The 14,730-nt window shown below is 47.9% G+C and overlaps 1 protein-coding gene across 1 annotated transcript in view; it reads left to right on the top strand.

Moving 5' to 3' along the window:
* WNT9A (Wnt family member 9A) overlaps positions 1 to 4,582 on the top strand; it is a 69,665-nt gene extending 65,083 nt beyond the window's left edge. The window contains exon 5 of the transcript XR_014212226.1: positions 4,568 to 4,582. The gene's annotated coding sequence lies outside the window, so the exon portion shown is untranslated. The remainder of the gene's footprint in view (positions 1 to 4,567) is intronic.
* Positions 4,583 to 14,730: the final 10,148 nt, after the last annotated feature.

Raw genomic sequence — 14,730 nt, forward strand, 5'->3', positions numbered from 1 at the left:
CTTGCACTTAGGGGTGCTTTCGAACTGCTAGGTGGGCAGGAGCTGGGACCGAAAGACGGGAGCTCACCCCGCCGCGGGGATTCGAACCACCGACCATATGACCGGCAAGTCCTAGGCACTGAGGTTTTACCCACAGCGCCACCCGCGTCCCTTCCTCCTAGGTCCTAGTCCAACACTAATCAGGACACAACCACGGCTCTCATGCTCTCATTCTTTCACTTCTCAGTAGTGGTTGGGTTACCTGACTTTCCGTAGACTGGAAAATAAATGGCTGAAATGGGGAGCCCCCTGCAATTGCAGAGGCTCCCTGTGTCTTTTGGAAACACACCTTCTAAAATGCATCTTCACGAGTATGAAAAGGTCCCCACTTTGGACAGCGCCCCCTTCCCAAATCATAGAGGGTGATGAGAGTGATTGCGGTGAAGGCTGTAATCCAGTCATAGGCAAAATCCAGCCCTCCAGATGTTTGGGACTACAATTCCCATCATCCCTGACCACTGGTCCTGTTAGCTAGGGAAGATGGGAATTGTAGTTCCAAACATCTGGAGGGCTGGAGTTTGCCTATGCCTGCCATAATCTTTCCCGTATCTTTACTGAACGTAGCATTGGAATGGCTGGGGTTTTTCATTTAAAAAGCAGCTGGAACTTTGTAAACATACGCAGTGCTTCCCCCCCCAAAAAAAAAATATTAAGGGGTACTCTCATTTTCTTACTCATATTGAAACACTGCCCCTCAATGAGGCCAAATTTAGGTGCACCAAATGGTTAGGGGTATGCGTCCCCCCAGAAAAAAAAAGCGCTACACATACGCAATATCATATCTTCATTTATAGTTTGTTTGTTGATGGAATCCATTGACATACCCTGAAATTGAGGTCAGGTGCAGTAGCAGAAACATTATTACAGTCATTCATTCATTTATATGAATTAGTCATTTTTTAAATAAAAAGATAGCTCAGTGTGTCTTATACTGTTGTTGTTTAGTCGTTTAGTCGTGTCCGACTCTTCGTGACCCCCTGGACCAGAGCACGCCAGGCACTCCTGTCTTCCACTGCCTCCCGCAGTTTGGTCAGACTCATGTTTGTAGCTCCGAGAACACTGTCCAACCATCTCATCCTCTGTCGTCCCCTTCTTGTGCCCTCAATCTTTCCCAACATCAGGGTCTTTTCCAGGGAGTCTTCTCTTCTCATGAGGCGCCCAAAGTATTGGAGCCTCAGCTTCATGATCTGTCCTTCCAGTGAGCACTCAGGGCTGATTTCCTTAAGAATGGATACATTTGATCTTCTTGCAGTCCATGGGACTCTCAAGAGTCTCCTCCAGCACCATAATTCAAAAGCATCAATTCTTTAGCGATCAGCCTTCTTTATGCTCCAGCTCTCACTTCCATACATCACTACTGGGAAAACCATGGCTTTAACTATACGGACCTTTGTTGGCAAGGTGATGTCTCTGCTTTTTAAGATGCTGTCTAGGTTTGCCATTGCCTTTCTCCCAAGGAGCAGGCATCTTTTAATTTCGTGGCTGCTGTCACCATCTGCAGTGATCATGGAGCCCAAGAAAGTAAAATCTCTCACTGCCTCCATTTCTTCCCCTTCTATTTGCCTGGAGGTGATGGGACCAGTGGCCATGATCTTCGTTTTTTGGATGTTGAGCTTCAGACCATATTTTGCGCTCTGCTCTTTCACCCTCATTAAAAGGACTCTTTAATTCCTCCTCACTTTCTGCCATCAAGGTTGTGTCATCTGCATATCTGAGGTTGTTGATATTTCTTCTGGCAGTCTTAATTCCGGCTTGAGATTCATCCAGCCCAGCCTTTCGCATGATGAATTCTGCATATAAGTACAAAAATCACAACTAATCTAAAACGGAAACAGAATAGAAGCTAGAGCATAAGATGAGGTTGCTAGATGAGGCCAGTGGGCCGTCTAGTCCAGTATCCTGTTCTCAGGTGCCTGTGGGAAACCAGCAAGCAGGATTCAAACACAAGAGCCCTCTCGGACTTCCGGGTTAGCGCCATCGCCGAATGGCGGACTCCCTCCGAGCTCCGGAGGGAGTCGGCTCGGCAGGGGCTGGGTCCTACCGCGCCGGCGACGCGGGGACCCTTAGAAACCACGGGAACGGATCCCGTGGACATGGTGACTCGGCTGGCACCGTTATCGCCCTCCCGGCTTGTGAAGGAGCCTTTTTAAAGGCTACGGATCGGGCGCCGGGGAGTGGCGTGGTGCTTTGAGTCCTCCGCTTCCCCTGCCGAGCGCAGCCGCATGCCATCCGGCGGAGAGCGCTGGCTTCTTCTAAAGGAAATTCGGACAATTGATCAACAACCCGTGAGTAATTAGACAACCGGGCATAAAAGGAGGAAAAAAGAAATTTTTTTCCGGATTCGGCACGAGCGGGAGGGGATCCAAAAAAAGGAAGTCAGTCCCCTTCCTGATTGTAAACATGCTAAAACAAGGGCTGAGAAACCAAGATCTATTCAGAAGCTTATTGATGACAAAAATTATCTATTCCATGATGTGAATTATAAGAACTGTGCTGGAGGAGAGGAGTCGAGGGTGAGGAGAAAAAAACAACCCCCCCCCTGGGAACCGGGGCGATTCGGATAGCCTGGCGAAGAGAGATGGAGATTTTGACAGCTGTCAAAGGAGCTGTCAAAACTGGAAAATATAAAGAGGACTTTGCTACAAGTTTTTTGTTGGTTAATTTTGTTACAATTTGATACAAATATGGATATAAACTGTCGGGGAAAAAGAAACAACAAATTGACTTTTGGATTAGAGGATACAAAGTTATTGCAATCCCCCTACAGGGGTTTCGGGACATTACAAGTGTCGTATGTGGAAAACTACTCTGGGACGTGCACAGGTCTTATCTCCTGGGAAAGCTGCAGAACTGAAATACTATTTTGTCTACAGAGGTGATCATAATACAATAGAATCTTCTATTGAAGTAAGAAAGGAATAAGACGCAAGTCTTTATCCCTGAATAACAAACCTCTGTAGAGACACTAAATTTTGGAATAAGAATGTTTTGACAGCTGAACAAGACAGAAACCTGAGAAACCAAGAAATAAAAGAGCAAATGACTGAACTACGACACGGAAAGAACAACGAGAGGAGCAACAAAAGATTAAAGGAAATTAAAGGCCTCTATTAGATTGGATTTTTGAAGCTAAACATTATTAAAACAATTAAATTTGAAGAAACCAACAAGATGGACTGAGGAAAATCTGGTCGTGGACTTAAGATCTCCAGGCCGACAATATATAGACAAATGGACATGGGGAATCAAAACCGGGGAAGGGAGGGGGGAACCTTAGAATCCAAAGGCTTTGTAATCAACTTTTTGAACTTTTCTATATTTTCTATCTGATATTCTTTATAACTTTGATATTATATGTTTCTGTTTTTTTTTTTCTTAGAGAGGGGGAACTCATGGAAGGATTGAGAGCTGATCTTGGGGGAAAACTTTGTTCTACTACAAGATGAGAGTGATGTTAAGATGGTGTAAATTTAAATTGGTCTGTGAGTTAAATATATTAGGTTTAAATTGGGGATGAGAACTTGTGGAACCAACTTAGGGAAATGGGAATACAGTCGGGAGGGGAAGGAGGAAGTCCCAGAAAGAAGGTTATGAAAAGAAGGGTTTGAACTAGCCTCTCTTTTTCTTTCTTTTCTTTATTTTTCTTATTTTCTTATTCTGTTACTATTGGAAACTTTAATAAACATGATTATAAAAAAAAACAAACAAACACAAGAGCCCTCTCCCCTCCAGCGGTTTCAGAAGCATTCAGAAGCTTTGCTGAATCCAATTGCAGCATTCTTATACATCAGAAGAGGTATAACACAACCCACCTGCTAAAAGGGACCACCATTTCTAAAATCCAAATCAACACTAGATTCCAGTATTGTCAGCTGAGGGCTGGGTGAACGCTTCTGGTGGAAGAAAAAGTTCTTTGCATGTAGAAATGTCCAGATGCAATTATTACTAAATAAAATCAGTCTGAAACTCTGGAAAGCTGTAATGGGTTTAGGGGTTGCTTGTGCGTAAGTTGCCGCCACTCCTGGCAAGGTTACCTGGTTGAACCCTTTCTGACTGAACAGCCTCCAACATCGTGACTGTCTCAGTCGCTGGCAGAATCCGTCAGTGGGCGTTTCTTGAACTTCTTCCAGCACAAAAATTCTTTGACGCCTAGTCTCCGCCTAGTCTCCCTGCGCGGAAACCTTCTGCGCAGGGAGGGTGTGGGCAGCGGAGGACCCATACTCTCTCCGCAGGTCTCCGGCGAGGAGTCTTGGAGCCTCCGCTCCGATTCCCCCATCTGCCCCCCTTCTCCACTGATAATCCCAAGGCTGCAGGTTCAATCCCTGGATGGTGTTACGCTGATTTCCTTCCCCAGCAAATGGGCTGCCCCTCTCCCTACTGGGACCCTCTCCGGCATCCCTCTGGAGCCTTCCCTCCGCCTCTAGCTCCGATGGCAGTTCCCTGACAAAAGCCATTGACCCTTGTTATAGATCAGGGGTATCTAAACTAGTGGCCTCTAAATCAGGCTTCCTCAAACTCAGCCGTACAGATATTTTTGGCCTACAACTCCCATGATCCCTAGCTAGCAAGACCAGTGGTCAGGGATGATGGGAATTGTAGTCTCTAAACATCTGGAGGGCTGAGTTTGAGGAAGCCTGCTCTAAATTTACTGGCTGAGGGAGCCGTTTGTCTGCGGACAATTTTCCCAGGTCATGTGGCCAGCATGACTAAGCCGCTACTGGCAAAACCAGAGCAGCACACAGAAACACTGTTTACCTTCCCCTCTGGAGTGGTACCTATTTATCTACTTGCACTTTGATGTGCTTTCGAACTGCTAGGTTGGCAAAAGCTGGGACCGAACAACGGGAGCTCACTCCGTCACGGGGATTTGAACTGCCAACCTTCTCATCAGCAAGCCCAAGAGGCTCTGTGGTTTAGACCACAGAGCCACCCGCGTCCCTTGGCAGCTCTCACTGTAGCCAAAATTGAGCTACGGACCGTTGGTCTGAAGTGACCTTTGCTCCCAGATGGGGATATTCTGGAGGACAGCTGCTTTCCACATCTGGATCAAAAGCTCCCAACAGTTTGGTTGATTTGTCTCCTGACAGAGAAAGCTGCTACCCAAGATCCGTTTCGACTGGAGATACCAGGACTCAAACCTGGAAGCTTTGAGATGCGAGACAAATCCTCTATGATGGGCCCTTCTAATGACATCAAAGGTTGTAAAGGTAAAGGTAAAGGGACCCCTGACCATTAGGTCCAGTCGTGGACGACTCTGGGGTTGCGGCGCTCATCTTGCTTTATTGGCCAAGGGAGCCAGCGTACAGCTTCCGGGTCATGTGGCCAGCATGACTAAGCTTCTTCTGGCGAACCAGAGCAGCGCACGGAAACGCTGTTTACCTTCCCGCCAGAGCGGTACCTATTTATCTACTTGCACTTTGACGTGCTTTCGAACTGCTAGGTTGGCAGGAGCAGGGACCGAGCAACGGGAGCTCACCCCGTCACAGGGATTCGAACCGCCGACCTTCTGATTGGCAAGTCCTAGGCTCTGTGGTTTAACCCACAGCGCCACCCGTGTCCCATCAAAGGTTGTAGCTGCAGACATCTCCCTGTTTCAACAACCCCCGTTAATTGGTGTGCATGCTTTCTGCAAAAAAAGAGAAAAAGCTTTTGGACCCAAACAAGGAGCCATTGATGGAGCTGCCATCTTTCCACCGGCTTTGCGACCACCGTGGGGAAGGCAAATTCAACTTGGGCGTACCTGTCATATGTCAGTCGACGTTATGCCCAACTTCTCGCTGGCATGGAGCAAAGGGAGATGGAGTTTCTTCCCTTCGCTCTCTCTCTCCTCCCCACCTCACCCTTCCCTCCTCGGCGGGGTTTGTTTACGCTCCACACGGCGGGTGGGTCTGCTTTGCTTGGGGCTCCCTCCCTGCTCCCAGAGATGCCACCCAGCTCCACGCAAACGTTATCCTTTTTTCCAGCCCCTCTCTCGAAAAGGCTCAGGGGGTGTACTCTGCGAGGTAGCGCAGGGTAATAAAAGCAGCTGTCGCCTCAGCGCTGGGCAAACAAGTTATGTCACACTGTTTAGTAAACCCGTTTCCCCTTCGCACTGTGGAAAGAACCTGTCCTTTTTTTCTAAACTCCTGGAAAGTATAACGTCTGCCGTTCCCTCCTTGCCCCCTCTCTCTGCTTGCCCCTTCCACATTTCAACGTGTTAGGCTTATTCCATTTGTTGGGAAGGATCCAACTTTGATTTTGTTTTGGTTTTCCTTACAGGTTTCAATTGTCACTCAAGATCCCCATCTCTGCCACACCCTGCCAGCCCCTTCTGAATCCTCGAGATAAATCTGAGGGGAGCAGTTAGCATGGGTTTTATTTTCATTGGCGGCTGTCGGGACTGGGACCGCTCTCTCTTTTCCGTATAGAGAAGAAGACCTATTAATCAATACTACACAGCTGACACTTCAAACGGTGGGGATACGACTTGATTAATCAATGCAGGAAATCGTAGCCCGCAAAGAATGCGTAATGGGACTTGGCTTCAAAGGACAGCTTTGGGCCAGGATTTCAAGCCTTGTGAAGATCACGCTTGTCCGTGTGTCAGAACAGAGAAAGCCCAGCCATTAGGGAACTGGGACACAGTCTTCAGCACAAGCTCCTTAAACCTCGTTGACATCAATGGGATTTAAGGAGCCTAAATGCAGGCGGGATTTGCAGCTGTGATTCCAAATATAAAAGGGGCTTAGGCCAGGCACTCGCAAGGTCTCCAAGTGGTGACCTGGGAACAGGAACGGAAGCGGGCCATCTGGCTCTGGTCAAGTGAGGGAACAGCAAGGGACGGGTGGCCACACCAGTTGAGGGAATGGTTGTGGCTCTGTGGAAGAGAGGCCGGAGAGCCACTGTTGGTCAGTGTGGACAATGCTGAGGTAACTAGACTAGTGGTTGGAATCGATATAAGGCAGCTTTGTAGGTTCCTATATTCCTTCCCACACCATTCTGAATTTAGGAGAGGTAGCATTTCAGTTTTGGGGTGTGGCAATGAGGGAGCGCAAAACTTTGTCTGAGGACTCAGAACTGGCCTTTTGTATTCTATTGAAAGCCAGTGTGGTGTAGTGGTTAAGAGCGATAGACTTGTAATCTGGTGAACCGGGTTCGCATCTCCGCTCCTCCACATGCAGCTGCTGTGTGACCTTGGGCCAGTCACAGTTCTGTGAAGTCTCTCAGCCCCACTCACCTCACAGAGTGTTTGTTGTGGTGGAGGAAGGGAAAGGAGAACGTTAGCCGCTTTGAGACTCCTTCGGGTAGTGATAAAGCGGGATATCAAATCCAAACTCTTCTTCTTCTTCTTCTTCTTCTTCTACTATTGATGTTGTTAGCATATGTCTGTATCAGGAGACACTCCCCCTCTCTAGGAAACTTACAGGAAAACTCTGCACTTCACCTCCTATCATGTGCCTATCTAGCAAGCATGCATTGCTGGGTTGACTGCACCGTAAACATCCGACACTCCAGGAAGGGCTGGGAATGTTTCCTGCCTGAAACCCCGAAGAATCGCTGCCATATTGTATAGACAATATAGAGCTAGATGAATGGTGGTCTGAGTGAGTGTAAGGCAACTTCCTAAGTTCCTATGATGTTTATACACCCCTATCTCCAAGTGGCAAGACACACCAGGGGTTCCAACACTTACCCAAGGCTCAGTTTCCTTTGAATGGAAGTCAACGTGGTGTCTTTAGGATATATGGTTGTATTTAAACACACACACACTGATCATAGGATGGAGGAGCTCTGAGCATTAACACCCCAGCAGATCTTGCTTTGCCTTTAGGTTTCCAGGAAAGCCCTAAGTCGCAGGTTGGGGTCCACTACAGAGCAGACATATCTCAGTATCTCCAGCTTCCAGCGTCAGCCCAGAGAGGACTCTGAGAGACACTCCCACTGTGCCCTGTCAGGGGGAGGGCAAAGCCATACATATAATCTCCTCACCTGGCTGGGCAAGTTCCTGTTTGCTCTTTCACCTCATTCTAGCAATGCAGAACATCTGCATGTCTGAGCTCCATAGCTCAGACACCACTTTAAGCTAAAGGATGTCTCGGTAAGTAGATTACCATTTTAAGCCTGCCTAAACAAAGTTGTTGCTATCTGTTATTCTTCAGCAAGTGTTCTGAGTAAACGTCTGTGTGATTATTGTTTTAAGGGGGAGAAAAGGGCGAAATGTCGTGAGAACAGAGTCTGCCTTAAAGCATCCTGAATTACTTAAACCGAAAGTCTTAATCTAGCCTATCTAAGCTTCCCCTTTTAAGATGCAAAGGGATACGCTCTGCTGAACTCGCAAACGTGAGGGAGGAATGATAATATCTAATAAATATATCCTCTTTTTTCTTTAAGAGAGGATATATTTATTAGCTATTAGAAAGAAAAAGATAAAGAAGGTTCTTTTTATCATATGGGGTGGTCTTGTAGTAAGGTTAAAGCTTACTGGGAAATGATATATAATGAATTGAAAAGGATGATTGAAATGATTGTAAAAAAACAAAACCCAGAAGCTTTTCTTTTGAGAATTATAGGGACAGAACTACCTAAATTGTATAGAAATTTATTTGTGTATGCTACTACAGCAGCAAGAATGCTACTAACCCCAAAATGGAAAGAAGCAGAAGTCCCAGCAAAGGAAGAATGAATACAAAAACTGATGGAATATGCAGAAATGGCGAAACTTATCGGAAGAATAAGAAATAAAGATAACAAGCTTTTTATAAAAGAATGGAAAACGTTAGCAGGTTTATTGTAATAACCTGCAGTTTCATAGCAGTATATACAGTATTTGAAGTAGATAATTAAATGAGCAAATTAAATGAATTTGGGTCAGCAGAAGATAAAAGGGACACCTGACCATTAGGTCTAGTCGCGGACGACTCTGGGGTTGCGGTGCTCATCTTGCTTTACTACCTGAGGGAGCCGGCGTACAGCTTCCGGGTCATGTGGCCAGCATGACTAAGTGGCTTCTGGCGAAGCAGAGTAGCACACAGAACCGCCATTTACCTTCCCGCCGGAGCGGTACCTAATTATCTACTTGCACTGGCATGCTTTTGAACTGCTAAGTTGGCAGGAGCAGGGACTGAGCAATGGGAGCTCACCCTGTCACAGGGATTCGAACCACCGACCTTCTGATCGGCAAGCCCTAGGCTCTGTGGTTTAACCCACAGCGCCACCCACGTCCCAGGCAGAAGATATTAAAAATAAATTTAAGGAGCTGCAGAAAGAGGGGGAAGGAAGTCAAGCTTTGAAATGTTAAAATGATTGTAAAATTAATGAAATGTATAAACCTGAAAAGTATAAAAATATAAAAATATCCTCCCTTAGCATCTATACACACCCCAAATGGAGAGGCCGGGGATTGAACCTGGGACCTGTTACATGCAAACCAGATGCCCTGCCACTGAGCTATGCCCCTCTCTGTTTATGTGAGAAGAAGTGTTTGGAGTTGATATCTCGCTTTATCACTACCCGAAGGAGTCTCAAAGCGGCTCACAATCTCCTTTCCCTTCCTCCCCCACAACAAACACTCTGTGAGGTGAGTGGGGCTAAGAGACTTCAGAGAAGTGTGACTGGCCCAAAGTCACCCAGCAGCTGCATGTGGAGGAGCGGGGAATCGAACCTGGTTCACCAGATTACGAGTCTACCGCTCTTAACCACTACACAAATCCCCCTGGCGCAGCTTCTTCTGGTTGCCCGCCTGTGTTTTCTTCCACAAGGGCTACCTCTTGCGTCCACACATTTTTGCCGCGTTTCTCCCTTCTTAGCCTTGAATCATCTCTGGATCCTCAGCCAGCATCCACCAGGGAGCCAAGTCCCCACTCCGCTCTTTGCCACGCCCAGACTCCTCCTTCCTGTTTCGTTTGAAAACTCCTCTGTAGCTAAGATTTCTCTTGGCGCCGCTTCAGGAAGTCAACGTCTTCTTTGGAAACAGCAACTCAGAGGGGAAACCAGGTGATGCAAAGCTCCCCATCAATAAAGCAGCCACGGTGGCCTCTGGTGAAACGCAACCCAGTTTCAGACGTCCCGTCGAAATCCAGAGACCGAGCCTCAGCCGGATCCCTTCCTTCTACTTCCCTGCTTACTCTGATCCACTTTCCCTCGCCCTCGGCCTTGCAGGCTGTGTGCTTTGGATCCAGTAGCATCCCTCGCTCTTCTGGGCGACGGGAGACGGGGACATATATTCGCCGCACGTGTTAAAAGAGCAGATAAACTCTGGGAAGCCGCCCGCTTCCAAAAGTGAGTCATCCCGAGAACCGATCTGGACAAACAGCTGTGCTAACATTGACTAAGTTGCTTATTAAAAATATTGGCAGACGAAGAAGAATCGCTCACTATTTGATCATCCCCCCTTCTCTGTCTTTCTTTTCTTTTTTTTTGAAATTAGCAAAACAATCCGGGGAGATTTCAGAATAATATTTTCGGGTCAAGATAAGGCCTGTTGTTCTTCGCTGAAAAACCGCCTGCCTTTCCTCTCTCTGAGAAGTGCTTAGGGCAGAGGAAACTGATCTTTGCCAGCCGTCGCACCCTTCCCAAAGGATGGCAACTTAATCTGCTCCCTCCTGTAACCCTCCCTCAGTTTTCATAGAAATGGAACAGGCCAGAGACCTGTTGTTGCAAAACTCACTGAAGGAAAGGGAGTCTGATTTGCTACTTGTCTGTTAATAGTGGATTAATTAAAGGGAGGGAGGTCTGCTTGATGTCTGTGCTAGGAAACGTCGGGGCTGGAAACCAGATCCCCCCCCCCGAGGGCTTTCTGTCTGGCCCTCACATCTCTTCTCAAGTCATATCCCATGCTGGCAGTTTGGGTTGCCACCAAAGGTTGGGCAAAATACAGGACAGGTCGGGGGTGGGAATTGGGGGGCACACACACGTTCACTACACCAAATCTTCCCGCTCCTTTGTGTAGGGGGGGTCCCCCACAGTAAACCTCCCTTACCACCTTACCAGCCCTGTTCTTCCCCTCAACTCACGTCGTCTTCTTCTTTGGCGATCCCTTGTAGCCGAGTAAGATTGTCTTCCATAAACATGGTTTTAACAGTGAGTCCGTAAGTGACTGTGGAGGCCAATTCTGGTTCCACACGTCCTTCCCCAGTGGGGACATAGGTTTACGGTCGGGAGCTGATCACGGTGAGGGTTTGCCAAGTGTGCCTTCCTCTTAGCGCATTTCTCCCTTGTGTCCTGAGTTCAAGAGTCACCAAAGCCCATGAAAAAGAAGAAGAAGGAGGAGGAGGAGGAGGAGGAGGAGGAGGAGATCTACCTCTCTTTTAAATCAGAACCAGTGAAGGCGGTGAAGGTCCTGTGTGAGTGTCTGGAGGCGGTTGGAGGATGGATGGCGGCTAACAGATTGAGGTTGAATCCTGACAAGACAGAAGTACTGTTTTTGGGGGACGGGAGGCGGGCAGGTGTGGAGGATTCCCTGGTCCTGAATGGGGTAACTGTACCCCTGAAGGACCAGGTGCGCAGCCTGGGAGTCATTTTGGACTCACAGCTGTCCATGGAGGCGCAGGTCAAATCTGTGTCCAGGGCAGCTGTTTACCAGCTCCATCTGGTACGTAGGCTGAGACCCTATCTGCCTGCGGACTGTCTCACCAGAGTGGTGCATGCTCTGGTTATCTCCCGCTTGGACTACTGCAATGCGCTCTACGTGGGGCTACCTTTGAAGGTGACTCGGAAACTACAACTAATCCAGAATGCGGCAGCTAGACTGGTGACTGGGGACGGCCGCCGAGACCATATAACACCGGTCTTGAAAGACCTACATTGGCTCCCAGTACGTTTCCGAGCACAATTCAAAGTGTTGGTGCTGACCTTTAAAGCCCTAAACGGCCTCGGTCCAGTATACCTGAAGGAGCGTCTCCACCCCCATCATTCTGCCCGGACACTGAGGTCCAGCGCCGAGGGCCTTCTGGCGGTTCCCTCATTGCGAGAAGCAAAGCTACAGGGAACCAGGCAGAGGGCCTTCTTGGTAGTGGCGCCCGCCCTGTGGTATGCCCTTCCAGCAGATGTCAAAGCGATAAACAACTACCTGACATTCAGAAGACATCTTAAGGCAGCCCTGTTCAGGGAAGTTTTTAACGTGTGATATTTTACTGTATTTTTGGTTTTTATGGAAGCCGCCCAGAGTGGCTGGGGAGACCCAGCCAGATGGGCGGGGTATAAATAATAAATTATTATTATTATATTTTGGATTTGATATCCTGCTTTATCACTACCCGAAAGAGTCTCAAAGCGGCTAACAGTCTCCTTTCCCTTCCTCCCCCACAACAAACACTCTGTGAGGTGGGTGAGGCTGAGAGACTTCAGAGAAGTGTGACTAGCCCAAGGTCACCCAGCAGCTGCATGTGGAGGAGCCGAGATGCGAACCCGGTTCCCCAGATTACGAGTCTACCGCTCTTAACCACTACACCACACTGGCTCCCATAGTTGGGCAGGTGCCAGGTAGATCGCTGGCTCCCATGGGTGAAGTGAGTTGCAGCTCCAAGCCTCTTGCCCATGCTGATGCCAGAAGAGACTCAGGTATGGAGGGTGAAGCAAGAAGGAGGAGGAGAAATCATGTTGGGGCCATGGAGGGGGCCAAGCAGCGGTGGACCTGCACCATGCTAGACTGGCGGCATCAGCTGAGCACCAGTGAGAGGGAAGGAATGAGGGAGGGAGAAGAGGTTGCGCCTTCCCCTTTTGTTCTATTGTTGCTCATGTCGGCCTGGGCTCCTTGTCAGCCACACCAACAGAGAGACAACCACTATTTTGGGCTGGCCAAGCTTCAATCTGAGGGGAAAAGGCGTCCTGTTTGAAGTGCAACCAGGCAGGGGACACTTTTGTTCAAAATGTGGGAATGTTCAGGGATGCAGGAGAGGCTATATTGTTTGATTATAGCCTTTCCAACTTGGGTAAACAAGTTCACAATTTAGCAGAGTAACATTCCCCCTTTTAAACTCACAGCGGATGCGTTAGCTCAGGCTCGCTAAAGCCTCTATAATAACTGTTCTGGTATTTCCCCCTTATTCCCTCATAAAAGATAATACATAACACAGTCTTCTATAAAAGTATAAAAAGGTTTACTCACACATCATTCTGTTCACAGTTGGATCCCAGAAGGCAGACTTAGCTTAGAAAAGTAACATACACCTGGAAACTATCTCATAAGGAGACAGTCCCTTTGTCCTCTCTTGTCTGGAGGCCAAGAGAGCATCTTTGGCTAAGCAGATGTTGCTTCTTTGACAAATGTAGTCAGAGAGAGAGAGAGATGGCTGCCCTGCCCTGTGCTTTTGTCCTTACCTGCACAGGTGAGGCCACGCCCACCTCTAGTCACATGCAGAGGAAGTCTGTTCCAGCCTAGAAGGAAACAGGAAGTTTATCTGCTGGCTGGACAAACATTCCTCCCCATGTGTAAACATGTTCACTCTAGGAATGTTGTACTTGACTGCTCTTGTGTTTCGCATCCCACACAAAAATGGTCCCATCCCATTTTTCTAGCGACGGGTGGCAAACTTACTGGCAATACTTCTCACCCTCATTGAGGGTTTTTGCTTGGCTGGGGGGCATCCTTGGACTCTGAAGGTGCCTCTTCCTTGTGTAAATGGAGGACAGAGAGCTGAGTGCGAATGTCTGTGGAAACCAGCCTACTGTTCAAAGGCAAACATGATCTTCATTGTCCTGCCTCTGGCCCCACCAAACACTAACCTGTGGCCTCGGGAAAGTCGCCCAGAAGGGATTGTGGCCCTTGGTTTTCCGCCTCTGCCCCTAGTTAATTGGAACGTATCCATTTGCACCATGCAGTTGATGACAGCCTTCACTAGAGACTGTTCAGCCTTCCAGAAATGTCCCTGTAAAACAGTTTCACAGCAAAATCCAAACCAAAGCTGATTGTCTCTCTCTGTCCTGGTTTTAATGCTTGCCTTCCTTTCCTTTCTTTTGCCCTATGTAAATTCCGCACAATGTCTGATCTGATTTTTGCCCTCACTTATATTATTTTAAATGTATTTCCTAACATGCTGTGGAATGTGGGATTATTCCTTGTAACGCAGGACTGAAAGAACCTTCCAGAGTAATAACTCAGTTCCCCAAATCAGTGGCGTGTGTTTTTTTGGGTGTTTTTTTTTAAGGCCCTGTTGCTTTTCCTAATGAAAAAGGGGGATTTAAGAACAAGATCTCGAGGCCTCACAAAGGAAAACAACATCATAATAATTCAAAAAATCCCTTTCCCAATGCATTAAAACCCTTTAGTATTTGACAGAGCCGGCAATTTAGTAGCTTAATCCATTTGGCAAATGCGAGACAGTGCAGGCCTCAATGCTCCCCGGCTTGGAGGTTTTGTTTGGGAGAGTGTTTGCTAACTGGATTCAATAAGGGCAGGAAAACGCTCTGCTTGTTTTAATCAGGAGGCAAAAGACAATGTCCAACGTTGTCTTGGCTTTGGGAAAGCGAGAGAGCCTAGAGGTCTGAATTGCTGGAGGGCTGTTGTCCCCGAAACACGGCCGTGCCATCTGGTGGGAATTCTCCTCTGTCCGCTGGCTGCCCCCCTCCCGATTTCAACTAGGCAAATGCTAATCTCCTGACATTTCACCCAGCAAACAATATTCCTGGTTACGATACAATGGAGGCTTAAGCAGGAAGGAAGGCACTGTGGCGCATGCAACAGAGGCGAGGATGCACAGAACAGGCTCACCTGCG

Source organism: Podarcis vaucheri (genome assembly GCF_965113315.1).
Source record: "Podarcis vaucheri genome assembly, chromosome: 12".
Classification (NCBI taxonomy): domain Eukaryota; kingdom Metazoa; phylum Chordata; class Lepidosauria; order Squamata; family Lacertidae; genus Podarcis; species Podarcis vaucheri.